This window comes from Hyperolius riggenbachi, chromosome 10 (assembly GCF_040937935.1).
Source record: "Hyperolius riggenbachi isolate aHypRig1 chromosome 10, aHypRig1.pri, whole genome shotgun sequence".
Lineage (NCBI taxonomy): Eukaryota > Metazoa > Chordata > Amphibia > Anura > Hyperoliidae > Hyperolius > Hyperolius riggenbachi.
In genome coordinates this window covers 266223365-266233672 of record NC_090655.1, presented here as the reverse complement: position 1 = coordinate 266233672, position 10308 = coordinate 266223365, and the positions used below count along the sequence as shown (strand labels likewise).

At 48.2% G+C, this 10308-nt stretch overlaps 1 protein-coding gene across 1 annotated transcript in view; it reads left to right on the top strand.

Moving 5' to 3' along the window:
- Window positions 1-4269: 4269 nt before the first annotated feature.
- Window positions 4270-10308, top strand: part of LOC137535438 (zinc finger protein 420-like) — a 97733-nt gene continuing 91694 nt past the window's right edge. Inside the window, exon 1 of the mRNA XM_068257270.1 lies at window positions 4270-4341. The gene's annotated coding sequence lies outside the window, so the exon portion shown is untranslated. The remainder of the gene's footprint in view (window positions 4342-10308) is intronic.

Sequence of the window (10308 nt, the reverse complement as noted above, 5' to 3'; positions counted from 1 at the left end):
AAGAGGGACAAATGAGGAGGAAAGATGGACAGAGGGACAAGGCTCCCAAAGAGGGACAAAGACCTGAAAGAGGGACAAATGAGGAGGAAAGATGGACAGAGGGACAGGGCTCCCAAAGAGGGACAGGGCTCCCAAAGAGGGACTGTCCCTTAAAAAGAGGGACAGTTGGGAGCTATGTAGTATTACTATTTTTCTCTGTCACTCAACAACATATTAATGCAAAGATGCATTGCATTTCATAATGATTAATAATAATAATTCGCATTAGTCCCAAGACAGTTGCTGAAGATGTAGAGATGCCATATGGATGTGGATCTAGACTGGAATTCATGATCCAAGCATGTTATTGTCATGACAATCGTATCATCTGCAAATTTAACAATTATGTTTGGGTTATTGAAAGGTTGGCAGTCATGGGTGAAAAGAGGGTAGAGGACTTAATACACATCCTTGTGGCACGCCTGTTCCTAAGTTAAGGGTAGAGGATGTTTGTTTTCCTATCCTGACAGCTTCAGGGCATTCTGTAAGAAAGTCCAATAACCAGTTACATATGGAGAAAGCAGGACCTAGTGCATGGAGTTTGTTGATCAGCTTGCTATGAATGATGATGTTAAATGCCAAGCTGTAGACAACAAACAGCATCCTAACATTGGTGTTGGGCTTTTCTATGTGTGAGAGAGCAGCATGGAGAGCTACACACATGGCGTCCTCAGTCGATCTATTTGTGGAGTAAGAAAACTGGTGTAGATCTAAATTTGCTGGGATGGAGGCATTGATGTGTGTGGCTACCAGTCCTTAAAGCACTTAGTAGTCATTAAGACAGGGTATCCTGGGGTTTTTTGGAACTAGCACAATCATTGTGGATTTTAGGCATAGGGATGGTCTTGTCTAGGAGGACTCATGGAGAAACATGTGATCAGTTTGATCAGCTGATAGATTTGTAAGGCTCTGATTTGCTGGTCATGATCATGTGTTAAACCAGGAAGTCATCACAGCAAATCAGAACCTTACAAACCTCAGCTGACCAAACTGATCACATGCTTCTCCATGAGTTTTCCTAGGCAGGACCGTCAATATTCGGGCATGAAGGGACTTCACCCAAGGAGAGACAGAGGTTGAATATTTGTGTAAATACTTTCACTAGTTGGCCAGCACAGGCCTGGAGCTCATGTCCTTGCACACTATCAGCTTTCCTTTTATTGAGATTTATGAGTAGACTGCCTCACCTCATATACAGTATATGAAGGATGAAAGGCTGTGCGTCTTTAGTGAGCCCTAAATTGGCTGGAGGTTTATTGTTGTCTTTGTCAAATCTAGCAAAAAAGTTGTTAAAGCGGACCTGAACTCAGAACTTCATCTCTGCTCTAAAAGATAAGCAACAGCATTATAACCTTTAAAGAAAAACATTTCTTTGTTACAGCTGATATAAATCCTGCAATAAACCTGCAGTGTGTCTACTAACTGCTTTCATGGAAGCAGACATATGGTTAACATCCTGTTTACAAATTAGCTGCTCTGCTGAGGCAGCCAGCTGACACAGGTGAAAGATCAGAATCATTGTATTTTACCATGCATGAATGGGTCATGCCCAGAATTGGGCTTGACACATAAAGGACTTAGTGCAAGATAGGGCATACAAATACACAGCAGAGTAACACTAAAAAAATAACATATACAAAATGCAGCAGTGTAAAAACAGTCTTCTCTAGTGAAAAAACTGAGGGACGAAAGAGGGCACTGGGGGGTGGAGGAGCATGAAGAGAATTCAGGAGGTTGACAGCTGAGGGGAAAAACTGCTCCTTTGCCTTGATGTTCTGGTGGAAATGCCCCGAAACCTCCAGCCTGATGGGAGCCTACTGGAAAAGTGGTGGTCTAGGTGTGAGAGGGATCGTTAGCAATCCTTAGTGCTCTGGTGTGCATTCTGCAGTTGTGGAGGAGGTTTCCCGATGTTCCACTCTGCTGATCTTATGACCCACTGTAGTTTTGTCTATAGCTGGAGGAGGAGCCAGCATACCGAACCAGGGATGGAAGACAAATACATTTGTGGAGGGGTAGAAACTCCTCAGAAGTTCTTGGGCCATACCAAACTTCTTCAGTTGGCGAAGAAAGAAAAGTCTCTGCTGTGCTTTCCTCTGGGTGGAGGCAGTGTTGACCTTCTAGCTCAGGTCGTTTGAGATGGTTGTGCCCAGGAGGCAGATGCAGGGTACTCTTTCGACTTCCATATGTGCTGTTTAGCAGGCTTATGTACAAGAGGATATGAATGAGGGATTAGAGAGATCAGGGTTCAGGGAGGGAGAGTGGAAGAGGGGAGGAAAGTCACAAGGGCAGCCTGCCCCTGACTGGAGAGCTGCTCATAATTGTAGACATCACCCAGCTTGTCTGTCCTGTTTTCTGATGCAAGCGCTGTTAAAACAGCCCAGGAGATTTGAGCACCGCCGGCTCCACCACAGGCCATAATAGGAATTACGGCTATAGTGGCGCACAGTGAGTAACTTGGGTGCTGTCAGAAGATGGAGCTGAAGGTACTTTTAAAACACTGTCATTTGGCTGCCAGCAATAGCTGAAAGCTGAATGACATCATTCCCCACCATCCACGTCAATCTGGCAGGGGAATAGTAATTAACACCGCCGGGACTTGTGCAGGAGCAGGGTGAGCCGTATATCGGCTGTATCCTGTGCCCAAATCTCCCGGAGGCATATTCATAGGCATGCCCCTGATGGCAGTCATTATTATCATTCTCCGTATTCCTGACATGCAGTGAAGGAAGAAGAGCTTCGTGTTTGATGCTTATGGCTCTCCTTGTCTCAGGTCCCTTCTTCACTGCATGTTCAGCTGGCAAGCTCTGTCCCATGCCTGTCTGCAGCAGTCCAGCAGTGAAGTGGCTGTGAGCACAGCAAGGGATGCACAGCCTGGAGAGACCGGGGGGCGGGGCAGCAGAAATGCACAGTGCTGTGCTCTGTCAGAGAGCTTCTGTGCTGTAGCTGCTTTATCCCCAGCATGGCTTGTGCTGCTCAGTGCCAGGCTCCAGAATCGCCTCGGGCCCCCTACAGCTGTACTCCTTGTGATGTCCTGATGGCGGCCCTGCTGCTGCAGATATCACAGACACTTGCTGGCAACACAACCACCACAATCTCAGGTGCTGCTGCATTGGTGGAATGTTTCCGCTGTTAGTGTCACATGTTTCGTCCACATCAAGCTGCCAGCTGCCCATCTATATGTACTTATTGCAAAATTCAATACATGGAAGTGTAAGAAATAAGTTAGTTGTTACCCAGCAGTGCATTACACAGATCTCCATACCTCCCAACTTTTTGAGATGAGAAAAAGGGACACTTAAGCCACGCCCCTGCCACACCCCTGACCACGCCATCGTCATGGCTCTAGTCACGCAAACCATAAAGATTTCATAAGAAAAATATGTTGTTTTATAATTCAAAACCACATTGGTCCTTTCTATCCTGGTTAATTTTACTTCATAGTAACATTTTAAAATTAGTATTATATCAATTTAAAGGTTGGGAATAAAGTTTAGAGTCAAACACATTTTTAGTATATAAATATATATATTTACATAGAAAGAGGGACAAAGTCCTGAAAGAGGGACAAATGAGGGGGAAAGAGGGACAGAGGGACAGGGCTCCCAAAAAGGGACTGTCCCTCTGAAAAAGGGACAGTTGGATCTCTGTTATTTCGGTGTGATGACAATTGCAGCGTGCTAACAATTCATGCTGTGTGACAATTTCCTGATGGTTTACTGTTGGACTTTTTTTTGTCTAGTAATCATGTTGTTATGTGGTCATCTAGCAATCACATGTATATGCTTGTAATGCAATATTCAATTTCTGAAAGTGTAAAAAAAACAGGTCTGGCTTATGGACACTATCTGCATGGAGTTTGTATATTCTCTCCGAGTTTGCACAGGTTTCTTCTGGGGACTCCAGTTTCCTTCGAGTCCCTCACCCCATAAATACACACAGATAGGTTATTTGTTCTCCTCACCCCTCCAAAAACATAAAAAAAAAAAAGATATACAAAGACTACAATGGGCACATATGTGGACACATCCATATGGCAGCTCTACATCTACAGCATGTGTCTGGGGAATAATACTAATGAAGATGATTATGATGATGATAAATAATAGAATCTACAAAAATAATAAGAATAATACTATAAAGCTGAGTGCAGGCGACGCCACAAACACAGACTGCAGTTAGCCGATTGACCACAAGATGGCAATGGAACACCTCCCAGGTGGAACGCACAGACAGGAAATAAGGAAACCAAAGAAAGAAAATGGTGCATTTGAAGGCGGAAGAGAGGGGACATTGTTGGTAGAGGTAATTGTGTGATTATTGTTATATATTGAGCAGAGCAGAGGTCGGGGTGGACATACTTTGTTACAGAGGAGGTCATAGTACACCTGTCACTATCCTTGAAGTAATTGCCGTACAAGAGACTTTTATATAACCATAGCTCCCAACTGTCCCCCTTTGGGAGGGAAAGTCCTTCTTTCCTCCTCATTTGTCCCTCTTTAAGACTTTGTCCCTCTTTCTATGTAAATATATATATTCCTCTACTAAAAATGTGTTTGATTGATTCTAAACTTTATTCCCATCCTTAAAATTTACTCATTTTAAAATGTTACTGTGAAGGAAAATGAACCAGGATAGAAAGGAACAGTGTTGTTTGAATTAGAGTGACCAGACGTCCCAGATTGCCCGGAACGCGTCCCGGATTCGGGGTACGCTGTCCCACGCTGCATGAGGTCCCGGGAAACGTCCTGCTTTTAGCAGCGGGACGTCCCGGCCTCGGGACTCTGGCCACTTTATTGCATGAACTGGCAGCGGCGTCTATAGACGCCGTGTTAGTTCATTGCCCGCAGCCCTACTCCAGCCTCCTTACTTTCTTCCGGTGTTCCGACACCGGCAGGCGAGCAGGGCTACGGCAAGATGGCTGCCGAAGCCCTGTACTGGAGACTATTTGTGTCTCCAGTACAGGGCTTCGGGCGCCATCTTGCCGTAGCCCTGCTCTGCCTGTCAGCGCAGGAGACTTCAGGAGGATCGTCCGGGGGAGATGCGCGCCAGAGGAGTCTTCTGCCAGTTGAGTAAATGCTTTTTTTTCCAGGTGAACTTTGCCTGCAGTGAGTTTATTTTCTGGTGACATGTTTGCCCGCAGTGCGTTTATTTTCTGGTGAAATGTTTGCCCGCAGTGCGTTTATTTTCTGGTGAAATGTTTGCCCCTATTGCGTTTATTTTCTGGTGAAATGTTTGCCTGCAGTGCGTTTATTTTGTGCTGACATGTTGCCCACACTGCGTTTATTTTGTGCTGACATGTTTGCCCGCAGTGCGTTTATTTTGTGCTGACATGTTGCCCATTGCATTTATTTTGTGCTGACATGTTGCCCGCAATGCGTTTATTTTGTGCTGACATGTTGCCCGCAATGCGTTTATTTTGTGCTGACATGTTTGCCCGCATTGCGTTTATTTTGTGCTGACATGTTGCCCATTGCATTTATTTTGTGCTGAAATTTTGCCCACATTATTTTCTGGTGTCTGGGGTAACTGTTGCTGCATTTATTATTTAATGGTCATAGTTGGCTATGCTTGCTGCTTTGGGGTTACAGTATACTATTAAATAGCATCACACAGTTTCTGCACACCCATGATGCGAAACCTCGTCTGACCACATCATGGCGTAAACACTGCTTTCTTATGCCTCACTGTTACATCATTATGTTAGCTCCGCCCATACAATGTCATGGCCACACCCATTTTTCGGCGGTCTTGCTGCAGCCCCCGGAATGCACAGGCGACAAATCCGACAGCTTGTGCAATATTTACCTTTTCGGACTCCAGCGGGGGTGCTGTTGCGGCTCTTCTGACGGAGATAGGCAAAAATAGCCGATCTCCGCCGGGTCCACTCTACTGCGCTGGCGCAGGAGACTTGCGTCTGCGCAGTAGAGTGGCCCCACGGAGATAGGCTATTTTCACCTACCTCCGTGGAAAGAGCGGATACTGCGCCTGCGCTGGAGCCAAAACGTAATTATTTACATCGCCGGCGCTCCAGGAAGCTTTATTCCACCGCTGTGGGACCAAGGAGTACGGGGGAAGCCTCAATAGGATCCGGAGGCTTCCTCCACCCGAGGTGAGTACCCCCAGGGGAGTTTTTTTCATTACAGATTTTCTTCAAATCTTTATGATATGCATGACTAGGGGTGTGTTGGGGGCTTTATTAGAGGTTTGGCAGGGGGGCGGCTTAAAGTGCACCTGAGATGGGGTGATTTTATAAAGTTATACATACCTGGGGCTTCCTTCTGCCCCCTCCAGGCCGATCGCTCCCTCGCCTTCCTCCTGCTCTGCCTGGATCTTCTGAAATTCTGCCCCTCAAGTACTTTAGTTGGTGCAGGTGCAGTCTGGCCGTGCGCTCTCCCCTGTTGCACTCCCTTGGCCAAGAGTGTCCTGCGCCTGTGAGGATGGGCCATGCATGCACAGTATGCCCCAGACTGGAGGAATTTCGGAGGATCTAGGCAGCGCAGCAAGACTGAGAGGGAGCAATCAGCCTGGAGGAAGCCCTAGGTGTGACGCCGGGCGACGCCCAGTCGTCCGAGGATTCGCGGCCGATTGTCCGATCGCAACCGTGATCGGAAAACTGACATTCTTTATTTTTAAAATAGAAGTTTTTCCTTCCTGCCTTCCCCCCCCTTTTGCCATGAGGGCTGAATGGGCCTGCGTTAGCATATGGCTAAAGCAACCTGGTTTAGCAAGAAATCCTGTTAAGGCTCCCGGAAAAGCTCTGGTGACACTAATGTGCTAATTGGGCAGAGCTGAAATACCAACAGAGTCTATTCAACAGGGGAAGCTAGCACAGCATGAGGTCTATTGACACCTACATTCCTCCCAGTCTTGACGGCACCGACTAAACTGAGTATGGAATGCATGGTGTTGATAACTTTGTCACATTTTGCAAATACCATCCACGGGAGGAATATGAAAATTACATAATTTTGTTTCCCTAATTCTGTAGAATATGGTGATACTAGACATAGCCAGGTAACCCGAGCAGGGGCTGAGATATGAATAATGGGGTCCCCGTGCGCCCCAAATATTGCAAGTTTGATGTCCTATGAACGTGTATTCTCAGCCCAATCTGAATATGAAATCGGTTTGCATGTGCGACAAAACCCCGGCGGGGTATGAAATTGGACATATTTTGTGGATGGCTGGAAGTTCCTCCCCTGAGAACTCACTGCCTGACACGCCCCTGGGCTGAGCTTGAGACTCCGCCCAGAAATGTCAGTGCTCAAAACTGATTGCATGAGGACCCCCAGCCAATTCCCCCACTTTCCATCATACCGAAAAGACTGCCACTGCTTGGGGAAATAGCAGTGGCCATCTTGCAGGCGGAGCAACGGCCATGTGGTTCGGCCATATTGCGAACTAACTGCAACAAAGGAACTTTGTCTTTTCCCGAACGGACTTTCCACAGAATCATAAGTATTCGTTCTTTTTATCCCTTTTTCTTTTATGTACTGTGTTATCACTGTCTCTCATCGTTTAATTGTTCACGATTGTCTGTATATATTAATTATTTATATTGTAACAAATAAAGGCTTTTTAAAAGGTCTTTACCTCTCAGTAAAACCTTCTATTCAGTATACACAGACGAGACCTAAACTTCCGAAGGGACGCTACTGTTTTGATAGATAGATAGGAATTGCACAGTTTTAACCGGTTGTTTGTTTCACAGGTCTATAGCCAGTTAGCAGTTTTCTCTGGGCTGATAGAAAACAGAGATGGTGGCAAATCTACCCCTGGGTTGGAGTAAAAGTGTATTTTCGTAACCTCACAGGCTCCCTACTGCGTCGTGACGCTCAAACTCCGCCAATTCTACGCAGATTGCGTCCATAGCTCTCAATCTGTGTGCTAGAATCGGATCGGACGGTTTTGCGTGTTCACGGCCAGTGGGGCTCTTGTGACAGTGGTCGGCAGCGTTTGGGATCTGTGTGTGCTGATAGTATCTCAGGTAGGGCTATCGAATTAGCCCTATCGAGAAACGAACTAATTCGTTGGTAGTGACTGAGTGCAATATATTTTTCATATATACAGAGAGACTGTGTAACCAGTACCCCTCCCCTAAGTTTTCTTTTATTTGGCATGGAAATGTCCGGGAATTACAAGGTCATGGTCCTATCCGACCTGCAGAGTCTGTGCGAGGCGAGAGGCATGGACATCCGCGGCAAGAAACAGCAGGACCTGATAACGGACTTGTACCGATGGGATAGCCAGAATCTGCGGACGCTGGAGGTGTCCACTGTGGAGGACACCGGCTCATCTAACGCAAGTCGAGGGGAACCAGAGACTGAAGATCCTGTGCGTACCGAGGTTGAGCAACCCGCGGGCAATGCGGCAACAGATACGCAGGAGGCTGTCAGTGTGATCCCCGACCCCAGAACCCCTGAAAGTACTCGCCTGGAACCGGCCAGTACTGGACTGTCCAGTTATGTTGATCCAGTAATGCAGCAGGCATTGCAAAAGCTGATGGAAACTGATGTGGACAAGTACCTGCAGTACATGGCGGAGCAAAAGCGAGAGGAACGCCAATCTGCAGAGGCGCGGGAGAGACGACAGCATGAGCTGAACATGGCGAAAGTGCAGCAAGCCAGCCGGAGTTCAACGCCCAGCCTCCCTGCTGAAGGGACTGCCGCTCCAGTAAGTGCAAAATTTAAATTTGCTATTATCGAAAAAGACACTGACATTGACTTGTTTTTGAGGTCTTTCGAAAAGGCCTGCCGTCAGTATCGTCTGCCCCAAGACCAGTGGGCCAGACATCTGACACCCTTGCTGCGCTACAAAGCGCTTGATGCTTTCTCAGAGCTGCCTGTGGAAAAGGACAATGATTATACCGCTATAAAGGAGGCTATAATCACTAAGTACCAGCTGACGCCAGAAGCCTACCGGAAAAGGTTCAGGTCCTGGCAGAAAAAATCTACTGATTCTTATCAAGATGTGGTCAGCAGTCTGCTCACCACACTCCGCCAGTGGACGCTAGGCCTCACTAAAGGGTCTTACGGTGTCCTGGAGGACTTAATCGTCCTGGAGCAGTTTCTGAACATTTGCCCGGCTGATGTACGCCAGTTTGTGCTGGAGCGCCGACCGGCGTCAGCGACGGTCGCTGCAGACCTCGCTGAGACCTTTGCAACGACCAGGGTGCCGGAGACCCGCAGGACTGCCCCATCTAGCTGGAGAGGAGGTCAGTCCCACAATTTTGCAGACTCTCCTACCTCTGTGAGCCGTGCGCCCCAGAGGCCCTCCAGCGCAGCTGCTGCGTCCAGGCCTGCAGCAACAGAGGGCATCACCTGTCACTTTTGCCGCAAGCCCGGACACATGAAGTTTAACTGCCCGGAGCGGAGGCAGACAGCGCCAGCTCCTGCACCACCTACACCTAGCCCACGGCAACTGCCGCCAGCCAGCGCACCCCAGCCGGGAGCACCCAACAACGTCATGTTCGCAGGTGGGAGAGGGATCCACTCCGCTACGAGCAACCACCAGCTGGTTACAGTGAACGACCAGCTTGTTACCGGTTTCCGCGACACTGGAGCGGATGTCACCCTGGTGCGTGCGCACCTGGTCCCGACGGAAAATATCCTCCCTGACAAATACCTTACCCTCACTGGAGTGGGGGGCACTCTTTCTCGCATTCCCCAGGCTCGGGTGTCCATCGATTGGGGGGTGGGGGTTCAAGAGAAGGTTGTTGGGGTCCTGGACCAACTGCCGGTCCCAGTTTTGTTGGGGACCGACCTGGGCAAGCTTGTGTCCTATTATGAACCTGCCCCAAGCCCCTCAGACTGCCAGGAGGGAGACGGACTCTCCGCCCACACTAAGGTACTTTGCACCAAGGGGCAAGAACAGGGGGGAGGTGGGTTGAATGTGCCCAGTCCAGGGGTACCGAGTCCAATAGTACCTGTGTCACAGGTACCTGTGTTTGATATACCGATTGTTTGTGATGAAAATGTTGTTGTACCTGTCACTGTAATTCATGCATGCAGCCAGGATGTGAGTAATGCCAGTATGTGCCAGTCTGAAGGTGTACCTGTACTGGCAGTAACACGCAGCCGCGCTGCTCAGAACCTGGGCTCAGAGCAGGTGGAAGAGGTTCCGGCCTCCTCCCCCTCCTCTGACCACAGGGATGGTAGCCTTCAGCCACTAACTGCATATGCCACGGGCCAGCTGGCTGAGAGCGAGAGTGCTGCATTTGTGCAAGCACTCCAGACTGACCCTAGCCTCGAGGCACTCAGAAGCCAGGCT